Genomic DNA, 25,326 nt, shown 5'->3' on the forward strand with positions numbered 1-25,326 from the left:
TTTCTTAGATCTTGTATTTTCCCTTTAATAAAATTCTGTTGATTCAAGTCATTCCAAATAACAACACACACAATAATGAGTATGAACGGAAGGACTAGAAGGACTTCTGTATTTCAAAAAACACAGAACTTTCTCTGTAGGCAGAGCAAGATTTTATGATATAAGATTTCATTAAAAAATTTTAACTGTCTTTTAAGCTGGTCTAAATAACACATTCCCTTTTTAAACCCAAATTCTCTTTCCAAATGTTTTGTTTTGTTTTTATATTTTTGATATTTATCCACGTGAATAATAAGAAAGATCAAACTGAAGTTTTACTGGGTCTGTTTGTCTTTTACTATCTCAACTCTGCTGCATTTTAATATTTGTCCATCCCCACAGATCAATTTTAGCCACTGCAAGCATAAATGCCTACAGGCTTCTCTTTTAGAGAAATTCTGTTGAGAAATTTGGCATATTTCTAATTATATTTCAATCCTATGGAGAGAATCTCTGTATTGTAACTGCAGACTGGCATTACTGTCTGGGGTTTCTTGAACTAAATAAAGAAAACATTAGCAATTTGATTAGTAGAACCTGATTGCTTTCCTGAATATTACAGTATGTTAAATGAGAAGCTGCATAAAACAAATAAATGAAGCAGGTGCATGTCAGATTCTCATTTGGAAGACTGCCAGCTGATCAACTCCACCAAGGTTTTATTATCTAACCAGAAACACATTTTGTTGATGCTTAGATTTTTCCCTCAAGAATAACTTCTGCCAACACTGGCAACAGCTCAATGAACAAAATGCTGTAACTATTGAAGATTGAGGTGAATGCTCTGTAGCAAACATTGTACCAACAGGCTCTTACCCCTCTGTATGTGCATATAGACACACACAGGCTAGTATGCAAATATATCGCAATCTTTATGCTAACTTGAAAGCCACAAAAAATGACAGATGTCAAAAAGAGGGACCATGTTTTTCCACGGTCTTTGTAATACACATTAAAACAATGATTGAACAGACAGTCTTATACTCAGTAATTTGGTGAGCATATTTTCCAACTGGATAGCTTCCTTTGGACCCTAGTAAACAGCTGGAGGGGATGGATAGAATATTTGGTAATATTTTCTACTTGGTTTTTCTTCTCCTTTCAACAAACTTCTAAATGGTTTGCAATGGTGTACCATGACTGTAATGTCTCATATTTACGTCCAGTGAGTCATTTGCAAGAATGTCAGACAAACTGACCTTCCACATAATCCTTCCATGACAAGAATGTTAACACTTGTAACTGCCATTTTAATGCTGTCTCTAGTTCTTGTAAAGCATATGTTGCAGTATTGCCTAAGTCTACACTCGCATTGAATTTCAGCCCTTAAGCAGTGTTGTGTCCCCCCCATCTGTTATACGTGAAGATGCAAATCATGCTGCTAACTCAGATTTTCAAGAATTTGCTGTCTTAACAGTTGCTGTGGATTTACAGGGGCATATTTTTTAAGCACCAAAGTTGTTAGCTTCAAGAATACTTAAGTCAGTTCAAATGCTAATGCATTCCACTTGCTTTATAAAACTTTTAAACATGTTTATTGTTCTTCATCCAACCCATAGTTAACACTTGTACCACCTAATAGTACCATTCCCTTGTGGAAAGATTCTATGAATACTGCTTAAACATATTAACTTTGCATAGTTTTTAATATATATCATTAAGAGGAGAATTCCCAAAAATACATTCATGGAAGAAGCCTAAACTGTGCTGTGATTCAACAAGGTACATGGTACAAGGTAATTTTGCAAACTATATGTCAAGTCTGATAGTTGAACCCATGTGTTTTTTGTTGTTGATGGTGGTGGTTTGTTTGTTTTGAAGATTGCCTAAAAAGTTTATAAAAGCAAATCCATATGTTTTCAAAGAAATGAAAAATGTTTAGCCCTAAGCATTTTTTTATTGTATGGGTAATAGGAGTAGAAAATAATAGAAAACATAGTTGGAAGAGACTTCAAGCAGTCCTCTACTCTTAGACTCTATCATAAGAAATGATTAAAAATATCTAACCCATTTTTGAAAGATGATTGTATATCTTGTTCATAAAAGCTCCTAGCTCCTAGATTTTGCTGAATTCTATGCAACTTATACTAGACAGTATCTCCCACTGTCCTTACTTTTGGGAAGTTTTTATTAAATGCTTTATATAAACCTCACATTCTACTACAGAAGTACAACTGTCCTTGGGGTGTGTAGAAGTTTTTTGCCTTTATCTTCATAGATTCTTTTAAGCTTTGAAGACCTATCATGTCTCAAAGTCCTCCCTTCTCTATTCTTAACACTCACAATAATCTTCAATTTATTTTTTTTCACAAGTTATATTTCCCAGACTTTGGATCCTTCCTTCTGTATGTCACTTGATTCTCTGCAGTTGGTGCCTATATTTCTTGAAGTACATGTCCAAAAGTGGCAAAAGGACTCCAACAGAGGCCTTATTAGCACTGAGTGGAGCAGAAGGATTACTGCCTATTTCTGAATAAACTCCTGCTTTCTTATCAGGATGAGCATGCCTGTTTGGACAAAGCCAGAACATAACTGATTCATGTTCAGTTTGTGACTCACAAAGGGGAATTTGTAAACCTCCAGATTTATGACAGCAATACTGCTACCTAACAGGTCATTCTCTTTTATACATTTTTTTTTCCCCTGAGAGTAATACTTTGAACTGTCCTTAATCAATTGTAGCTCTTCATATTAGAGCATTTCTTCAATTTGTCAAGAATGCTTTGCATTGTAATTCTGTCCTATGAAGTGCTTGGGTTCCCCTCCCATTCTGGTACTATCTGAAAGTAAAGTAAGCAATTCTCTATGCCTTCAAAGATGTTAATAATAATATTGAGCACTTAAAACACCTGTGTGATGCAAATTCTTTATATATTTTTTTTTTTTTCACAAAGACAGACTATATTTGAAAGGAAGAGTTCTAATCAAATTCAGTCGGGTTTAAGAAGATACTTCACATATTCAGTAAGAACAACTTACTTTCAGGGTAATAAAATTTATGAGACAAGTTCATCCTAAACTCTAAATTTGTGTGATGGCATTTTGATGTTTCCTTATTGACGCAATTATTATGTAAGAAAATATCTGAAGGTATGGCAAATCACATAGTACTGTGCTTGAAAACGCCATCACAGTGAACTATGTAAGACCTAATTCAGGTTCTGGTTCATCCATATGAATAAAAGAGAATTTATTAAAATTATTTTTTTGGTTATTCAGAGCATAAACGTCCTCTATCATGCATCATATTTCTTCCTCCAACTTTTATTATGTAAACTGCCTTAAACACAGTGCTAATCCCAAATCCCACCTATAACAGTAGATTAGGGAATCACTCAGCCAATTAGCTTCTATGTACAACATGATCTGATTCTTCCTCTATGCAATTAACTAATACAGTCCATTACAAATATACACTAACTTTATTCAGGAATTTTAAAAATGTCATCATAAGCTACTCTGATTAAAATTCTTAAAAACTAACATTTTCAAAGGTTTGGAAATTAATACAGTATTCTATATGTATATAATAACAGCTTTTAAACACAAAAACCTACTTGTGAAGAGCTCTTCAAAGATAAGATTCCAAAAAGGTCCACAATCTTACTGACAGCATATGGAATGAAATGAAATGAAATAAAATAAGAACATAAGACCAGCTGTGCTAGGTCAGAACAAAGCTCCATATAGCCTATATTCTTTTTTCTGACAGTAGCCAAAAATGGATTATCAGGACAGGAAAGTATGTAGTGATATTTTGTTCAAATTATTTAATCTTTTAGCAATACAGTTCTCAGGAAAATCTTGAGGCAGAGGTTGTGTCTTTTTGTCTCTCAATAGATTTTCTTCTACGAACTTGACTATCACCATCTCTTTCTATAATGATACTCTAAAGAACAAAATACAAAGCACTCACATTTAAGTATTTATTCTGCCTCACATTCCAATTTTATCTCAAGCTGAACCATTTCCTACATCCTTTGGATTCCAGTCACAAGAATAGAAAGATGGAAAGACAGAAATGCAAATGAATTAAATTCCCAGAAATATCTTTCTTCACTTTTATGCCACCTCTATCTAGCAAAACAAAAGACACACTACCTTAAAAATCTGACAACAGAAGTTCCAAAGGGTGTTAGATAAAATCCATGTTTTAGAGATGGTATACTCTTACTCCTTAGGCCAGGCCCTTTTCTGAAAATGCATGTAAGGGCCAGATGCATCATTTTCTTCACTGAGATCTGATTGTATACTCTGTAAGAAAGAAACACTGTGAATTGCATTTGGATTAAACTGATACTAGCAATGGAAGAATGGGTCTTCTTCTCTATCACCTGGCTCCATAGTACTGGTCTTTTCCATACAGCGTGTCCTCCACTTTTTTTTGCCACTGCAGTCTTAACTGATTGGACAACTCAAACATCTGCAAACAGTGACAGGAGAATATTTACTATTTTAACATAACCTTACCAGAAGGTGCTTTTTTTTTTCCTCTTTTTTTTTTTTTTTTTTTTTTTCTGGTTTGCAGAATTCCATTTTTGCATTTGTGTACTGATGATCCTCACTCTCCACTGTGCCACAGCTCTACAAGCAGTCTGTTTAAATCAAGAGTCACCATCAGAAATGCAAGTAATGGTGCCATACCAAAGACATCCCTGAGAAGGGACACTTACTTGTCAGCTTGTTTATATAAGGTTTACTCTGGGCTCAGAGAAGAAATCCTCTAATTTCTTTACTTCTAAAGCACTATATTAATAAGAGAAGATGTTACAGAGACAATATCCTGGGACGTCCTTCTGAAAGCTGCCCTAGAAAACTAATCCCAGCAGCCTGAACTGCTGAAAGAACAGAGCAGCTGACGTTTCTTTGTCACGCCATTTGCTACCTTGCAGTCTTTTTTAAAAATACAAGAAATGCAGTCAATACTGGCTGCTAAAATTTTCATAAGGTAACAGTGCTGTAGGACCTTTACATAGAAAGTATTTGCCTTGCATCAGCTCTGTGCATGTTGAAAGGAGTCACCTGAGCATTCTGCACTTAAGACCAAGCAAGATGCTTTTATGAATGAAGCCTAATTTAAAGAATAGGATGGCACAATTTAAAAAGAAGGGATAGGAAGGTAGACACATGCAGCAAGTAAATAACTCAAGGTGAGCCTCACCTGATGTATGCTTCCTAGTAGAAAACAGTGAAATAAATACTCTGTATTTTTTTCAAGTCAAGATTCATCAATTATTGGAGTTGTGGTACTAACCAGGTTCAGCACACAATACGCAGACAAGTCTCACCCCCAAAAATAAAAACAGACAGCACACTCTTGCCATTCAAGAGCTCCTCACGGATGCAGGTACCACATCTGCAAAACCAGTGGTCTGTCAGCATTTTTATATATATATTTTTTTTTCATCAGACAAAAGATAAGATGATGCAGGACATAAAGAGAGAACTCATGAAGAAGTTAGGAAAAGATCTGTAAGAAAGGATAACTGGTTGTGGGTCTTGGATTTCCCTGTTACAACCTTCATATGACTTCAGAGCCGTGACCACACCTGAGAATTACACTCCTTATTTTTCTGCACTAAGCGGAGGGAAAGAAAACACAGGGAAAGAAATTCTCTACTATACATTAGAATTATTATAAAATGACTTCAAAAAGCTTAACTCTACATCAGGACAGATAATTGCTAAGAGGTTTTCTGAAACCAGACTTTTCAAACTGCTGGGAAGAAAAATCCTACTGAGAGCTAATTTCATTTGGCTTAAGAAACTCAGGTTGGTAGTTCTGGAACAGAAGATTTCATTTTAGATATATATATAATATATATATATATATAATTTTATCTTTTTTTTTCCCCCACAGTCTCCAAGTCTCCAGCCACCGTACACCAGTTAACATTTTGCAGTTTTTGTTTTGATGCTACTCAGCACAGGAACACTGCTTTTCTAGGAAAGTCCTGAGCATAAGATACTCAAAGAATCGGAAGCACAAACACTGAGGACCCTGAGGAGTGACTCCTTACCTAATTTTGATTTGAAGAGAAGGTATATAAGGTTCAGCTCAGTTTGTTTAAAATAACTCTTTTGGGTCAAGACAAAGACTAGCAAATCTTCTCATGCTCTAAAATAGTTGAAAAGAAAGGGGTCTTTAAAAACACATAAACAAACAATAAATAAATTTTTTTACTTGGTGGGATATGCAGGAGCATTTAGAAAAAAATAAAAAATCTCCTACCAGTACAGTATACCAAATTGACTGAAGCTGTCTGAAGAACATTAATGGTGAGTGCAGCTCCCTACTGACCCAGGACATTAGCACACCCACTGTTCCATGGAAAAGTATTTGGGCAAAGCCTAACAGACCTATTAGAATATCTCATTAAGATGAGATATTCTAAACTCCTGAATAATGAAATATGTTACAATGAAATATAGTTAATGTCAAAAGAGCTGTACCCATTTGATACAAAAATGACACACCATTTCTTTTCCTGTTGTTACAACTGACTGAATAAGAAAACTTCTAACATAAAAAAGTAAACCATTCAGTAGGATATTTAAACCAAAAGGAGGTCTGTATCACATGCTATTGCATATTACGCATTCAAAGAGAATACAAAAACAAAACAAAACAAACAAAAAAAACTACAAATGTCAACTCATTATACAAGCAAGATACTGTTACTGAGTAACATCTGTGTGCTGCCACATATTTGACTGCTTCCAAATGCTTAAGGCAATGGAAGTGAACAGTAAGGGTGACTGCAAACCATATGATGTATCATAGTAAACTACTATGGAATGACATGGTATTGCAATCAGAGTAGCAGGCAATGTGGGTATGAAGTGTGTACTGAAACACAAGTCACATGCTTTTGATGTGACTCCTGACAGGCCAGGCTAAGCAAAACCAATTTATAATTACTGACCTTCCTGAAACCTAAAGGATCCACGATTCATTTCCAACAAAAACATTACTGTTTGGCTTAAGGACACACAAACTTTTACATACACAAAAATTAAATGTATAATTTTAAGGATAAAAAATCACAGAGCTAAGAGACAAACATAAAAAAAAAAAAAAAAAAAGAGATAAACTATAATTATCTATTACAAAAAGTACTGTAATGATTAAAAAAGGTCTTTTCACTGACATTTTCCTTTAATATTCTGGCTAACAGTTTCCTGATTATGGCTCTACATTAGTATGTTAATACATTGGTTGCAACTTTGAAATAGCTGTTGTACTTTATCTGTATTTCAGTGTTATGTCAAACATTTTTATGCAAATGCAACATAAACATTTTCCACGTGGCTCTGAGGGAGAATGAAATCAAGCCAGCCCTGATATGCACCACAAGTCATGGCGTGCAAACAGGCTTGAGTCTTCAGAAGTTGGCCTGGTGTTCAGATGCCGAACTAGAATTAGGCACCATCTCCTCACACCCCCATTCACTCCCCTCCATCTTCCCAAAACAGAAGAAAGCATAATCTGCATTTTTCAGTTGTTCCATGTGGTCTACGTCACATTGACTTTGTCACCTGGAACGTCAGATTCTGTTAGAACATTGGTTCTGTGCTGTCTCTTAAAGGATACTTCTATCTGCTGAATTGAAAATATAGTTGCCTACATGAAGAAGAGCAAAACTCACAGACAGCCCAGCTTCTCCTCTTGCCATTTCTATTTGCAATGGTGACCATAAAGACAAAAACTATTTTGTGTAACAAAACTCATTACGCTTAGGAAGGAAGGAGCTTGATAGGCTCTGTTTAGATGTGTTTCATTTAAAGACTTCAAATTAAGGCACTTAGAAAGGGTGTTTTCCAAATATGGCTTATCGCCTTATTTCCACAGTGCATTCATAATGCATGGTTTCATTTAGGATTTTAACCCGAGCCTGAGAAGAGTAGGCAAAAGTGTGTTGTAGTGAGTTAAGCCAAGAGATCTATTGAAAGCAACCTTTAAGCATACATTTATTAGGTAATAAAAATTTCAGTGGAGGGGAAAAAATCTTTATATAGATTACAAGAAAATCCATTACCCAGGAAACAAACGGGTTTATGAAGATGAGGAGGACTACTATGATAATCATGGGAGAAGAGCTTGCCAATAAAGATAACTGGCAAAAAGGACAGAGTGGTTATGTTCTTACATGAATTGAGCAGGAAAGATGTTCCTAAGCTTTATAAATCAGCTGAAGTAGATTGGAAATGGGATAAAATTCTAAACATGGGGCTGCCTACTCTTTATCTTGCAAAGTAGATATATTAACCCATGAATCCAAAGAGAGCGATACAAATCTCTGACTGCTCTGTACTTCTCATTTTCTGTGAGACGCTAAGATATTTTCACATATGAGGGAGTTGCACATGAAAACTGTGAGCACCATAAATGTAAGAGCCTGGCCAGGTTGCAGGCTTGGTTTATTTAATCCATGAGCAGAGAAATGACAAGCCACACTCCTCCTCCTCCTCTAGCTGGACTATAGGCAAGGCAGAATAAAAGTAGCCAGGTGTGCAACTGAGAGAATGAAAAGGTAATAGGGCATTCATTGTATTAGAGACAGACATCCCTGTAATAAAAAATTAAAATCCGATATACATTTTAACATCAAACTGAAATCTCCCAAGTCACTCTTGTCCCAGTTCTCACAGACGCTACATCAAGTAAGCCATTTCATAAGCTTCTGTAATCTTTTCTTAAAATAGAGAGCTCTGCCATGTTTGTTTATCTAGATGTTAAAACTTCTAAGTTACATAAATGCTGCCGTGATTACTTATTAGTCCTGTGCAATCTTGGGAATGAGAGATGCTAATTGCAGTGACTGAGACAAGCAGTGCGGCTATTTTAAAAATTACATTCCACAGATTGGGCTGTGCCACAGAAAATTGCTTGGTGATAAAAGAACTGGATAAATATGTATACAAACATATTATCATGATTCCAGCCTACAATTTTGGAAACTCGAGTTAGTGGATTTCCAACATCCATTGACTTAGAAGAAATTTCCTTCTACAGTTTGAAGAGAGGTAGCTTGTGAGGTCCAAAGGGGTGGGAAATGCCAGTGACTATGAACATACAGACACCTTCTAAATATTCCCCAAATCTTCTTTTGCTGTGTATTCAAACATAAAACTCTCTAGCTCAGGAACATAAATACTTAGAAGACTAGACTTGAAATACAGGCAAGAACACTGGCCTGTGATATGGGCAAAACTGCTGCTTTTATGTTGCTATGAATGCTGTGGGTGCACTTGGACCAGAGCAAGCAACTCTGCATTGAAAGAAAATCCTCCAGCCTTGGGATGAATCCTGCCAGCATCTTCAGAAGAAAATCTCTGGTACATCTGGTGGTTTGAAATGTTTTTCAGGACACGCTGTTCACAGGTGATTGGTCTCTGACCTACACCTATTTTACACAGATTATGCTACACCGGTAAAAGCCATCTCTGCAGTGTCACCAGAGACTGGTCAAACTGTCATATGGAAGATCCTGGGAACATTCTGGAATTCAAGACCTTCTAGGACTCTGAATGATCCCGGTATCATTCTAGAAAGTGTAGGCATATCACTGAATACCCAGGATTTGCACAGTGAACATGAGGGTCCCTCACCATGCTGACTGTACATGAAAATCACAAGTCTAACCTCTCTCAAGAAAAATTGTTTTTCTTAATATGTGGAAAAACATATTATGCTACAGATATTATGACAAAGTCCCTTCGGATAATTTATACAGGCACCTTCTATGTACTTTCTTGATACAAATTCAATGTATTGTTTCATATGGTTCCAGATACAAGCAACTATGCACAGATGATACTATCTCAGAGACAAATATGTTTTCATCTTTAGACATATGATACCTGCATTACTTCATGATCTTCTCATTTCAAACTCATGCTACTATACTGAAATATTTCCTTTCAGCATTTTGAATAAGCTTCTCATAGTAGCCATTATCTGTTTCATCACAAGACACACCCCAGAATATTTCAGCCTAATATTTTCTGGTGTAACCACAAGAAATTATAAAAGTTACAACTAAAAATCTAGAAATATTATCTATCTAATATTATCTAGAAATATGTCTGTTTTTGTGGTTCAGACCTAAATTTGTCTCTAACAATTTTGACAACTAATTAGTGAATTACTAAGACCGTTACCTTTACACTAATAAGTAGCTCTGAACATGCTGAATATTAAACTTCGTACAAATGAAGTTTGTCCCAAAATTTTGAGTGAAAGTAACCAGAAGATCTTTAAAGTATGACAAAGTACATGCAAGATGAACATTTCATATTGTATCAGCTTTCTATAACCTATTGATTTATTTGAAACTTTTAAATCTAAGACGATATCAGGTTAACATCTAGAATGAAAACCAGGGACCAGGGTACAGCAGAGCAAGATTAAACATACCCACAAGTGAATTGTGGAAGGCTCTTGGCAAAGCTATTTATACAAAATGCTTCAGGCTCCACAACCAAAGTTTTCCCATTTGAAAAGAAGGAAATAAAAAGTATCCAAAGAATTAATTGGCCTTACCAGAATCCCATAGTTCATCCTTTTCTTGTGTTCCTTGCTTCATTTGTACACAGATGACTCCATGCTCTGGCTGAGACCAAAGCAAAAGAGGCACATTCCCTTCTTCAATTTTCACTCTGTACCACACTCACACTGGCATACACTTGAAGGAGGATCTGAATAGGCAAATGCAATGGGATCTAACTTTCTGACACTGAATCGTATCCATGTTGTGCACCCACCCCTAAAAAAGAAGTCAAGAAAACATCCTTAATTTCCAAAGAGAACTGGCTTTTGTAAATACATTTTCCTTGTGATGTCTAGCATGCACGTTTATGATCAAATACATATTACTATTAATTTCCATATTTAAGTTGTTCCCCATCTTCTTATAGAAGAGTATGCTTTTGTTGTTTAGAGCAAAACCATAAAATACATCATGTTCTTTTAAGTGAAGAGTGGTAGTGGGACACTGGAAATCAATTACCAGATACAGGCCATCCAGGAAGCAGACACTAGACAGAATGTACAATTATAGAAGTAGCAAGGTCAACAACTTTTCCTGCATAGGAATGCGCAATCCCAAGCATTTTGAAATCATTCTGAAGCAATAATGCCATTTAATAACTGAGACAAACTCGCCCAGCCTAACCAGACTGGGTTGATAACATCAACCTGACAGCGATAACATCAACAACGAAAAGAAGGGAATTAGGAGCTGCTACACTACGAATTCAAAACCTTTAGTCTTTTATACCAATACTATCAGCTAGTCTATGAATAAAAAAAAATATCTATTTTGCAAATATAAACTGAGCCTTCCTAAGCATAAATTTACTATAAACAACATACCCAAATGTAAAGAAAGAATAACATACATAAACACATTGCTTGCATTTTTATGTAACTCCATATAGCAATAAAAAAAGGAAAAAGCACATCATCTATTGAAACTGAACATCCACCTTCCATCTATTCAGATTGGTTCTTATTTTCCATTATAAGAACTCTACCGTGTTTTATAAGGAGACATCATACTTCTGGAGTTTGTAAGATTAAGTAATGGGTTTATTTATAGGAGGCGGGACAGAGAAATGAAAAGCAAGGAGCAGGCACTAAACCTGTGTTAGAAGATCTGCTCCTCTGTGAGACATTTTCTTAGGTTTTGGTCAGTTTGTTGCCAAAACCCTGAGCATATTATGAGTGCTTCTTTCCAGACTTTTGTTACAGTATAGTTCTGCCAAGCATGAAAAATAAAAACACAACAGCAACAGCTAAAACCTCTACGAACAATACAAATCAGACAATACCCTCTAGGTTTCTTTTTGTTTCTATGCATAACAAGAAACTTTTGGTTTCTGAGAATATATGGAATTATCTCTTTTTTTTTTCCACCCAACATATTTATAAAGAAATGTATTCATTGTAAAACTGATGTACTTTTACAGTCATGTTCTAGCATTCAAAAACATCTAAATTCAGCAACATTAGTGAGAACAGGAAACTTGCAAACACCTTCACACCTGGAAGTTTTGATTAAAATCACTGTCCCTCTGGAAGGTACAGAAGGTTCACCTGAATCAATTAATAGTTTATTCAAATGGGAAAAAAGTGAGTCAAAGAACAAGTCTGACAAGGTTATTTTTCTAATTTCTAATCATTCAATTGAAAAAAAAAAAAAAAAAAAAAAAAGAGGTACAGAGGATGAGATCTGCTGATGAGCCCAGACATGAACAATGCAACGTTTTAACTGTGTAATATAACTCCTGCATATCAAATCATTCTTGGCAGAAATTTGTTAAGTTTTATTATATTTAATTCTATATATATACATCTAAACTTTTGTAACTAATGAAACAAAGCACAAAAAAATTCCTTAAGTCTATCTTAATTTTCTTTCAAATTCCAATAAAAAGGTAATTACAGAAGACTTTCACCAACAGCAAACTGCAGAACTGCAGGAAATTAAAACACATACATAAAGGCAAAATTGTTTAAGGAGATGAAAACAGAAGTAGTGCAGGCTTTTATGCAGGAGAAAAAAAAAAAAAAAAAAAAAAGCTGTATCATTTAAATGTAACAATCAATTGTAAATTTATATATTTGGAAGGTTTTAACCAATGGAAGCAAAAATTGCTACAGAAAAGGAATGGTTCAAGACAAAGGTCAAACACATTATTAAAAATCAAAAAAATACAACATTATTGCTATAAAACATGATTGTATTTGTGGATTTGAACCAGTCCTCCTTAAACAGCTTCAGATATAAAGCTGCTTTTAATAGACAATTAGCAGAAAATTGTGCACTCAAAAATGAATACAAGCTTCTGTATATAAGAAAAGACAATAACGTGAATGCTGTAACACAATATTTAAACTTTAATTCCCCAAAGCAAGACGATGACGTGAAGATTGAATGCATTATGTTGAAAGTACTGATGCATACAACAAAGATTTATAATACTCTTGAACTGTATGAAAACAGTTATTTCCTTCAAGAACAGAACTAACCCTTTATTTACTTTCAAGTGAAAATCCCATTTTATAAAATCAGACCATCTTCAACTCCATAGACAGCATATTTCAGCCCACAGATACACACTCATACCACTTAGCAGCAACTTATTTTTAACCTTTGCTATAAAGACAATTTTTAAAACAAAAAATAGTGCCTTAATTTAGACTACTAAACGAAGCCAAGCATAGCAATAGCTAGAGTTTTAAAGTGCTGAGTACTCCAAAGAGATTAAGATGAAAGAAACTGGGCTGACCTGCACAGGTCAGACATCTGCATGCTGCTACTATTTTGCCACAGAGCCTTCTCACCATGAGAGCAGTCCACACACACACAGAGGCACATTGCAGTTTAATAATGGCAGAAGAAGAGTTAAGCAGCATCTCTTGTGCTGCTTTGCTCAATGACTCTTAATTCATCACCCACTTGCTTCAGCAGCTGCAGATCAAGGTGAGCGCAGCTGTTGGAAACCAGCGAGCTCCACAGCATCAGCGGCTGCTTGCGGTGCCGGCAGGTGTCACTCACGCCGAATGGCTGCTGTGCTGCCGGGGGAGAGCCCGCTGTCCCCGGGAGCAGCCCCTGCACTCGGGAAGGATTTAGCCCTGACCCTCTTCATACCTTGCCACCGACCTTACATACACCGATGACAACAATCAGTAGATTAAAACTGTCAGGCTCCCTGCTTCTATCTTTCAAAGATACTCAGTCTAAGTATAATTCATGGTCAATACTTAGACAAGAAGCATCACCAAATCTCAGTAACTTTCAGATCAGTAGCTAGACATAGGATATAAAAAATTCCATGCATTTAACCAGTGCCCTGACATCACAGTGATTCCCACAACACATCAAAAGTGAGGGGGTGTTGATTTTGTTTAATTTAAAATAAAACCTTTTCATGTAACCATGCTTTCAGCTACTAGGATTGCTGCTGGATTTTATCTTTTTTGTTTTGGTTGGTTTGTTTTTGTTTTGTTTGAAGACTGAACATGTGCTTTTCACTGTGCAGAAGAGAATTTTGAGTTTAATCAAGAGAACACTAATATTTTGAAGATATTATTTAATCCTGTGAATTTTTTGAGTTTCTAGTAAATGACAGCAGAACCAAGAAATACTCATTCTTTCCAGGAAACTCTAATAAAAACAAAATAAACAAACAAACAAACAACAACAACACTATATCCATTGTTTCTGATGGTTTTAGCAAGCCAAAAGTGGCTTAAGGCTCAGTTCTTCTTTTCAAATATATGGGTGTATATTGCTGAACATCTTATAAAAACAGCTACTAACCATGAACACAGTGTAATTATACCCACAAACAATTTTAAAAGATATATAAGAAAGTACATTCAAAGGCCCACTGGACAAACTCCACCATCTTGCAATTCGCTGCAAGAACTCAAGAAACCTTCCAACTCTGATGACAAAGATAACCCAAACTGACATATATTTGCATTTAAATTCAACAAAGTTGTTTGCTAGGTGTGTGGCTGTCACGTAAACACCATTCATTTCAACCCTAAGCTCATGCAAGATAGACTGACAAAGCTCAGAAGGCTGCCAAATTTTGTGCAGATTGTGAACACTATCACCAGTTTTAATTAGAATACTACAAAATATAACCACTATTAAAAAGTTGAAATCACCCACATTTTCTAAAGATTTTTAGGGTGTTCAAGAGGATCATAGAATGGGTTGGGTTGGAAAGTGACCTTAAAGCCCATCTAATCCCAACTCCTGTTATGGACAGGGGTGGTGTCCCTACCCCTCCCAGCAGACCAGGTTGCTCACAGCCCTATCCAACCTGGCCTTGAGCACTTCCAGGGATGGGACATCAACAGCTTCTCTGGGCAGCCTGTGCCAGTGTCTAACCATTCATACCTGACATTGGCTGGCCTTTGTATCTCTATACACAAAGATGGCACAAGCTCCATCCGTATGTTCTACACAAGTTTCCTGATGCTAAAGCACTGTAACTCCCCAAACAGACTGAAGACAGTGCAAAGCAGGAAACCACATGGTAGGTGCCTCTGGTTGTGCTTTGAGCTGCAATGCAGCATCTCCTAGCAAACACACAGGAGGGCGTATAGCAACCCTTTGGAGCAAGTCTGCCAGGTCAGGTCATAAAGCTTGTTTTGGAGAGATAGCAATGGAGTCAGCTTTCACTTGTATTCAGACAGTAGGCAGCACCAAGCAGCAAGTCAAGATCTTATTGTAATTCTCCACTCAAAGAAAGGCTTGGAAGAGTTTATTCTTTGTCTCTCTTTGTTTCTCTAAGGGAACCGTTCCCTGTTGAGGACCCTCTCCTTCATTCTGTCTGCAACAGCTTCCCTTTGGGCACAGAGGCAGCATGAGGTGTTCTGCAGCAATGCTTTCACTTCAGGCTGCCTAAATGCAATGATATGAGAACTATGCTGGTCTAACAGCAGAATGTCAATTAAAATGGCTGCATCATTCTTCTTTCTTCTATTTCCTGCTCCTGGCTGTGTATTCCTGTCCCCTTCCCTGTGCTGACACTAATTTGACCTCTCTTTGCGTCAGTGAGCACGCAGAAAACCACTTGTCAGGTTAGTGAACTAAATGGACTCAATGAGAGGCCTGATGTGTGCCAGAAATGATGCAAAGGAGAGAATGCGTATGGGAGGAGGGGATATACCCTGAGGCTGAAAGCCTGTCTGGTTAGTCAAGCACCCAACAGGGGCTAGTTCTATTTAAATTCCATTGAGGTTATGCGTTAAAGTACAAAGATTTAAATCTAAATGGTATTGCTTTGAATCACATACGCATTTCAGAGCTAACAGCACCTGCTTTTGGTTTATTTTTGCACTCATTTATGACTTTAGGTTAGGCTGCAGACTTGCTTCTCACCTTTCTATTTGTTTTACAGGGAATTACCTGGAGTAACTGAGAGCTACTTCTGATCCGTCCCTGCAAAAGCCACAGGGCAGGATGCCTTGAGTGCTTCATGGCAGTAACTATGCTTCACAAATGGGTTTAAACACAATCACAATAAAGAACTTCAGATCCTCATTAGAACTTTTCCTCAGCTCTACAGAATTTGTACTTTACAAACATAATTGAACTAGAAAAATTATGTAAGTTTAATATAGGCTGCTTCTCCACTGACTAATTTTGTGAAGTAATTTATGCCTGCTCCAAACGGGTTCAGAAAACTACCAACCATCCTCATGGGGTACTGATTTATGAAGCGTTAGCACACAGGTGAATATATGTACTGCAAGAAGTTGCAGATTCAGACCCTTTCTTTCCCTTTGCTGCTATTCAATTATGAGTGAAGTGAAGGCAAAGAGTTTAAATAAACCTAGTGAAGTATACATTGCCAAAGAGCACTAGGGAATTCAAGAACTTAGTAAAACTTTCCCTGTCCTTGGGCTTTGTTAGTTTTTAAATTTGAGTACATCCCAAATCATACAACTTTTTAGACACTCAGTTTCACTCTACGCTTTTCATCATTAAATCATTTCCTTTCAATACTGCAATTTTGCAATAAAATAATGCATTATTTTTTTTTCCTATGAGGGAAATCTCGCTAACACCTTTCTGAAGCCAGGTTCACAGTCTAGGGTTATGCAGTCTTCCTTAGTGTAAAGCATATTTCCCTTCCTTGTTTTTCACTCTTGAATGGATAACATAGCTTAGAATAGAATTCGGTAAGAAATGAAGCTGTTAAACAGACTAAAGACAATTTTTGGATTGACTAGTTACTGTTAGTCTTCAAATTAATGAAACTGCTGCCTTACCCTGTTGAAATAATAGGATATGCGCCAGTGCTCTGCTATGCTAATAAACAAATTTTACAGTCTTTTGTCCTATAAATAACCAGTAATGGATATCTCAAACTTTCCGTAAGATCTACATATATATCAAAATAATCCATTGTGAAAACCTTTAAAAGAGAACGTTTTTTAATAAAAAATAAATAAAAAATTGAACATGACAAACAACACAGGCAGTATAATTGCATGCTTTATTCTTGCAAGATAAAAGGTTTGCAATTTAGATGATTTGTCTTTAAAATGTTATAGTGAAAAATAAACCTAAATCATATTTTCTTTTAAAGGAATAAATTAATTGTTACCATCAGTATAAAAAATTGTATCAATCAATCCAAATTCTCTATTCCATGGCATTATCTAGGATATAAAGCTGTTTTCATGTTAGCCTGTGATTTTATATTCCAACAAATGCTATTTGGGAAATAAGATTGAAAGATGAAGCATGGAAGAAAATGACATTTTGTGTACCATCTAATTACCAATTATCTGCCAGTGGAACTAATCAAATTGTATAAATTTAGACTGCAGATTCATCAGCCAATTACCTTAGTGAACATGCTATGCCCCTCATCAGTGATTCAACCAACAGTCCAAGTATTAAACAACTTACTATGGATATTACAGGCTTCTCCTTTATTCAGGCAAATGCATCCCTAAACACAATAATTAAAAGCTGCTGTAAATTATAATATTACTAAAATATTACTATTGTTGTAAACATATTTTAAAAGTCTCTAGTATTAATTTGTTTGTTACTTAAGCTACATAAGAGGAGCGATTTCCAATACTGAATTAAAGCAAATTGAAATTGATATACTATGTTCTACAAAATTACACTTTTCATAACCTATGCTTATTACGCAGTCGTGCATCAAGTGATGAAATACAGCTAGAAACTGGCTTAATTTAGATTAAGAAGAAATTATTTGGAAATCCAGTATATTGGCTCTTATCTGTGCATTATTTTTTCTTATAGATGAAAAGTCTTGATTAAACGTAATTACATTTTCACACAACAAAAACTTTAAGCAACTCTGCAGAAATTCACTTGAAGAAAAAAAATCTGTTAGTCAATGTCATTCAGAAATACATCTTAAAAGAAAATTAATGCATTTTCTTTCTATTCATAAAGCTACTAAATTATATAAATATATTCTGGTTAAAAGCACTAGAAGATCTATCCATAATCTGAATTTTCTATCATTTACCTGACCAATCCTAAAAATAAAGACCTAAATATGGTTACAGAACTATTCCCAACTTTGCTGGAAATTACTATTTCCGTATTAATGAAAATAATAATGCTTTGTAGATGCTCAAACAAAAATTTAAGATTTAGAAGAAAAAATAAGCATTTAACTTGTACAATACTTCTTTTGCTGAAAGAGCCACTAACTGAATTACATGTCAATAATTCACAATTTTTTTATTTGATAGGGTATCAGGTATTATACTAGCCTATTTATACTATTATATATTGGCTTGTGTTTAGTCTTTATTTTAAACAATTTCTTATGTGCTCAGAATTCATTTGAATATTACTGCCTCCTTAACAGCTTGTTACACCCAAACTGTTTGCTACAAGCACCTTAATCAGGCTATCTTAATCCATTTCCCAAATGCACCTGAAAATAACAGTATCTCCAATAAGCAAGAAAAGCTCTATTAAAGCTTAGTCTAAATTTCCCAAAATAAGGAATAAAACCAAGGTATCATATTAAAAAAAAAAAAAAAAAAAAAAAAAAAAAAAAAAAAAAGCCTTTTTTTTTAATGGAAAGGCTCACATGAATAACTTTTTATTCTGTTACGAAAAAATGTACATTGCTCATTGTTTCTGGTAATGAGCGGTTACCAGAAGCGGTTGTAGATGTGACTGGCACACAGTATTGGTCCTGAACTGAAGGTTGCAGATGACCTGTGTTTTCTGTACAGCTTAGAGAAGACTTGGTGCTGCTAAGACATCAGACAAAATTAACTTGTCTTTCTCTTTACCTGAAAGAAGAACTGAGCTATGGGCCCTGCAGTCTGAATGGGAATGGCATACACATTAAAAGTGAGCTTAGGGAATTCCTTTTCTATTATTACCATGAACATAATATCTCCACATCTCTCTTCTGACAATATTGTCAGTAATAGTTTGTCTAGCTATAATTCCCCCTTTGGGAGCCAAGTACACAAAGAAGACAGCTTTACAATTTAATTAAAGGCAACAACAGAGAAAATATAATAAAGTGAGTTTAAGATTTCACAAGAGTCAGACACAAAGGTAGAGATTATTGAGCATCTCATTGATAATGCACTGAAGCCATCTTACATTTTGGACACAAAATACTCTAGAACAGCATTCCCAGAGGTTCATGCTAAGCTTGGAGGCCACATGGATTTCTTCACACTTTTTACTGTATATATAGAGGAAAAGGAGACAAACATAATGCCTTTACATCTAAAAAGGTGTGTAAGACTCATTTTATTGGTAGATAAGCATTAGTGATATGACAAAAACTTAATATATAAGAAGTTTCAAGAACTTATATCTGCTGAGGATTTTTGAATTTTAGCTGCAATGCCAGCCAAAAGACAAGATTTGTGATAGATTTGTGAATCTATCTTGAAGACAAGATTTGTGAAGATTGGTGATAACAAGAGGTCTTTAACATTTATACTCTTTCTGCTTAACTACAACTGAGAGACTCAAGGATATGCCTACTGTTCTTTTAAAAATAACTCAGGAAACCATTTCTCTGAGACAGGTCCAATCTCTAAGTGCAAGGCTCAGCAACAATACACAAAAAGAGACAGAACAGACTTAATGTAAAATTGACAATTTAGGCTAAGGCATTTTACAGGGAAGGTAGCTCTGTGCTGAAACATGGTTATCACAGTAAAGACATTTTAAATAAAATAAATGAGTGCAGGGTAGAGGAGGAGGCTGTACCATAGGCTTTCTGAAAGGTAAGCAGGTGGTACACTCATTTCCCAGGCAGTTACCTTTCCTAGATCCATGTCCACACATGTACAGACCCAACAGCCACAACTTGATTGAGAACTTTAGCACAATAAATTTTATCTGTGAAGGGTTGGCTGATTTTCAATTATTCCTCTTCTGTCTCCCAATAATCTCTTGCTAGCTTTGAGCCAAATCTTTATATAAAGATAAAGATATAATTTATCTTCATAATCTTATACATAAATCAGTTGGTCTTAGAGACAAAAATAAATTGTAACAACAAACAAACACAAAAGCAAAGCAAAACAAAACAAAGAACCTTCCCCTCCCCCCACCCCCTTTTCTTTTTTTTTCTTTCTGAGTGAAGAAGTTCAAAGTCTCCCTCCAATCTGGATGATCTTACTATACAACTCTTCTTGACAGGTGAGTGAAGGCTCAGATTGGGGCCCTCTACCTCCCATGGTTAAGAACCGGTTCCCTGGTCTGCTGGAGACTTGTTCCTGCCTTACTGTTTACCAGACATTTTTTTGTGAGAAGCCCCTCTGACATACTTGTTGCCATTACTGAGCCACGTGGTGCTACATGGGAGGTAGCAAACAGGGTGCAGGACTGCACAGTTCCAAACCCCAACAGCAAACTCTGTCCTAAACTCAACTGTGTGGATTTGGAGGCACCAATGCATGGGCTTTGTAGTGCCAAGATTTGGAGACAGTAGATCCATTTCAAGACCGAGTATTTCTACAACAGCTATGTTTTACACTGTTAATAGTAAGATGAGAAACAAAGAAACTGTATTTTCCTGCTTTTTATTTCTCATTAGAGGTTGCTATTCTTTTTCTGTATAAGATGCTCTCACACCAAAAAGTTCATCAGACATTACCTCAATCACTACGGCTATGCCACTGATCACCATGATAACAACATTAGAGGAAAGCAGCTTCAGGACGTAAATTGTGCCTTCCTTTCTGATTTATTTATTTTTAATCTGTGGGAAATGTCTGAGATTCCATAAATATGGTAATTAATTAAAAATTATATGATTATATAATTAAAAGAAGTATTTGCCAAATTCAGTATTTTTCACACACCTGTTCTCTTCCAGCTGTGAGATGCAGCAGTTGGCAGCAAATGAAAGCAGAGAAAGGCAAAAAGCCCTCCTGAGTAACAGGAAGAATGTCCATTAGATAAAGGGAAAAAACAAGATGACAAAGGGGAAATAACAGACTAGAAAGTTCAAGAATCCAAATTAGTGTTAACGGTTCAATTTATCTTGCATAATATTACAGTAATTGGATTGTGTCTATCATGCTGCTGTTGTGACACACTTGGTTTGCTCTCTTTGCTCCTGACAGTTTCCCACAGAGACCACTGTTAGACGAAGATCACTTTTTCAAAGTCCAGCATCTTTCTTCTCCTTGCTACCATAGCTGAAACACATACAGGAGGCTATAGTCAAAACAACATTCAGAAGTCTTGTCTATCTGTGTGACTTGGATTGCTGTTCTTCACAACAAGATAGCAACATTATGTATATAAGATGAAGACGTTCTCATATATTAATACTTTAAGACTAACTTAATGTGGCTATTAAGAATGTCAATGCAAATTTCCTTTCTTCATCGTTCAGTCATCAGTATTGAAAAGTAAAGGAGTAATTTTCATCAGCCACAGAAGACTGAATATAGGTCACGGTGAGTTCAAAGACAAATAATTTAAGAATCAGAGCCTCAGTGGAATGTATCAGAGGTAACACCAAGTAAATCACTGTGTCAGTATGACTGATTAAATATTAGCAAAGAATGTGAATTGATCTTAAAAGAGAAAAAAATAAGCTTTGTATTTTATTATGCTATAAATATCTTTCCTGCCGTGCTACCATTACATTTTCCATTTTATTGTATTGACCTATGATAAAACTAAAATGTTTGCCTCAATAAGGTTAAGCAAATTTTAATTTAAAATCCATAAAGGTGAATCTCAAGTAGAAACAATGCACAGCTAGCCAACATTGTGTAATACCAATTCAAAATACTATAGTCTTTTCACATAACTGGAACAGAATAAACCCTGCAAGACATCCTAAATATCAAAAATAAACACTGGATTTCATGTGATTTATGTCCAGGCAAAACTGTCATACTTCACGTGTAACAAGGAAATCTCTCTTTATCCCATTGTCTCAATATTATGAAACAAAAAATTTATTAAGTACAGTCTGAATATAGCAACTAGAAAATGTTGATAAATAAATAATAAAAAAAATCTTCCCTGAACACAGATGATGCATAAAAATACGGTTGATATTTCTGTGTTGTTGTATATTTTTCAAAATTATAAGAAGTTCTTTATGGGTTTTAAACCTCAGTGAGGAGGGTCTTTTAATGTTCCTACTTCAAGTTGTAAACATACTTGGTTTTATTAGAACTGTCATCTTCTGATAGTGGGGGAAAAGAGAAATCATTCCAAGTTACAAATAAAAGAACATGACGAGTCTCTGAAGAAACTGATTAAAGGGAGAAACTGCAATGACAAATATTCAAAACTTTCAGAATTTCTTGCAAAATAAGATTTTTTTAAACACTGCAGTTGCATGTAAAAGATGTAGATAACTTCTATATTTTCAGAATTTTAAAGGCATATTTTAGATGATTAGGGTTGAAAGCCCCAACCTGCAGTTAGTATGGGGCCCAAAGGGGGCTAGGGATGTTCCCCACTGAGCAATATTCGGTCTAGGGAAGAGCAGAGCCTTACCTAAAACTCTTGCCTACAACTCAGACTGGGGTTTGTGCAAAGCCTCTGCCAGCACTGCAGTGAGTCTCCATTTCAGAGTCTCCAGATTTCTTACCATGTATATGCAGTACCCATCTTGGAATGGACTTGTTCAAACTACTGACTATATGTTAGGATACTGCAAACATTACTTCAAAAGAAGTAGCAGAAAAAGGAAGGCAACATATCTGCAAAGCATCAAAGTCTGTGGAGAATATTCCAGAAATTATGTCAGATATGTTTCAGATATACTGGGAATGTCAATGGAGAGAAACCTTGCAGAAGAGAGGACAAGAAAAATAATGGTGGATGTCAGACAAACAAACAAACAAACACAACACAACAGCAAACAATGGATAGGATTAATCGACATGTCTGTACAAATAAAATGTCTGCACCACTAGAGAGCAGTGTGATTTGCACTCATATCAGAGATTTTAAGGAAGGCAGAGAGGAAAAATAGTGAGAGAGGGAGAGTAGTAAATTGAGATAGGACTGATATCAACAAGGTAAAGAAGAGCAATTCCAGAAGATATTACGGGGACACATTCAGACAATTATTACAGTGATTCAGAGTAGAATGCTTTTCCTCATCTTGCACAATTGATTATAGTAAGTTCTCCCCCTCCTCACCCCCCCCCCCCCTTTTTTTTTTCTTGAAAGAAGAGGCAGGTTGGCTATTTATAAATGATGAGCTGTCCCCTATAAACAAATTGCTTTTTCTTATACAAGCATCTTCATTACTTACCTAAACAAATAAGTCAAGGGAGATATTATCAGAAAACACCCTTTGTGAATTTCAATAGCTTAGAAAATTAGATATTTAGACAGGCTCCTCCTACAAAAGAGATACTTAAAGATCCAGAAATAGCAACCTCACCAGCTATAGAAAGGAGCAGATTTATTGTCCAAATAAACATAAACAAGGAATCTTTTTATTCAGCAGCACTGGAGCTGGTAAAGGCATCAAAATTCCTCTCACTCTATGGCCATCTCATGAGATTTCTCCAGCCTCAGGGCTGCAGAAACTAACTCTGTGCCTGAAGGTGGTGGTGCACATTAAAAACATGAGATGAACAGTAAGAGAAATGGAAAGCTTACCTAAGCTGCTATTAAAACTATTCTGTAACTCTGCAACTCTGTTATTGGTTTATTTATACGAGCTGACCTGACTGGTTACAGCAAGTCAAATATCCTCTGGACATTCATCAATATGCTCAAGCTGAACTATTAACCTGAGTTATTTGACAATCTCTTGACAAACCAAACTTCTAAAGTCTAATCCAATATACAGTGTTATAGTAATAATTGATCCACAATTTCACTAAAACTTCACTCAGCGTCAACCTACATCCACACTGTGAACACCTGTGGAAAGGCAAGATTACTGGAATGTTACCTATCAGTGAGATAGATCTGAGTGACATTTAGAATCAGATATACAATCAAATTTGATTTTCATGTAAATTATGTTTACCTTTCTCAGTATGTGGTACTTAAGGAAGTAGTTCTAATAAGTACTGAGGTACTTCTAAGTAGCATTTTTCACATACTGCTGACTTAGGTCACATAAGAAGACCACGTAGTCCTTGAAATATTTATATTACACATAAATAAATCATATAACACTGACCTTGGAATGGTATGAAATTCATGTAATCTTTTCTATCAAGTAAAAGATACATTTAGCAATAATATTTGCATAGCGATTATTTATTTTTGGATAACTATGCATTCTGAGATCTAGGTTTAATTGTACACATTATTTAACGAGTTCCCATAAACGGTATGCAGATATCCTTCTATTTATACTCTTATGTTTATTTTCCTCTGTGCTGTGCTTAATCTCTGCTTCATGTTTTTCTTCTAACTATCCTTAGAAACATAGCACTGCCTGATAGCTTTGTGTCCTGGCAAAAAATAAAACAAAACAATACCAGACAAACAAAAGCGCAAACCACACACATACACACACACCAATCCTAAATGTATACAAAGGAATATTTTTATTTAACCATAAAATGATGCCAGAAGCCCAACAGGGACTGAACACCGTGTTGGAACAAAAATAGTCCAGAGATACACTTCCAAAGTTGAGCACCTGCTGTAAAATAACCATCTGTGTTTAACTGTAATTTAATTATAGGTTCATTCCTTTTGTGTACACTGGAAGAATCTCATAGGTCTTCCCCAGTTGGTCTGCAATCAACTTCTGGCATTTTGCAAAAGCAACAGACATGTTCTCTTAATAACACCTGCTAACTTGTTTCATTCCTGTTTCAGTAAAGGGCTTTGGGGATTTTACAATGGTGTTGTGAGGCAAAATAAAAATTACTATTAAATCTGAGCTTTAAAAAAGCATTAATTAATCACCTGCCCTAGGAAGCCAATATTATTGGTTATCAGATATACCATTTCCCTCTCCACAAAAGTAACTGAAGAACCACACAGCTGAAGATCTTTTATTATTATTTTTGAAGGGAAAAAAATCTGTATTCTCCAAAGATCTCCAAGCTACCACAGCAAAGGCAATCTATATTAATTGAAAACTGTAGAGTTCTGAACAATACCTCAAAGCAAATTGAAGTGCATAGACATTAATACTTGCTGAAACTAATCCTCTCTACTAGAGTTTTATTAGATTAAGGTTAAAAAAAAAAATAATAAAATAAAGACTGACTTCTCATGGGCAGAGACCCCAAATTTACTTTTTTTACTTTTTCATTAGGCCAAA

The 25,326-nt window shown here is 35.6% G+C and overlaps 1 long non-coding RNA gene across 2 annotated transcripts in view; it reads right to left on the reverse strand.

The window, feature by feature from the left end:
- The window catches only part of LOC119717642 (uncharacterized), a 550,393-nt gene that overhangs the window by 236,877 nt on the left and 288,190 nt on the right, over positions 1 to 25,326 (reverse strand). For both annotated transcript variants that reach the window (XR_011811091.1, XR_005267607.2), the window contains exon 6: positions 10,586 to 10,808. This is a non-coding gene — a long non-coding RNA (uncharacterized lncRNA). The remainder of the gene's footprint in view (positions 1 to 10,585; positions 10,809 to 25,326) is intronic.

This window comes from Anas platyrhynchos, chromosome 8 (assembly GCF_047663525.1).
Source record: "Anas platyrhynchos isolate ZD024472 breed Pekin duck chromosome 8, IASCAAS_PekinDuck_T2T, whole genome shotgun sequence".
In the NCBI taxonomy this organism is placed as follows: domain Eukaryota; kingdom Metazoa; phylum Chordata; class Aves; order Anseriformes; family Anatidae; genus Anas; species Anas platyrhynchos.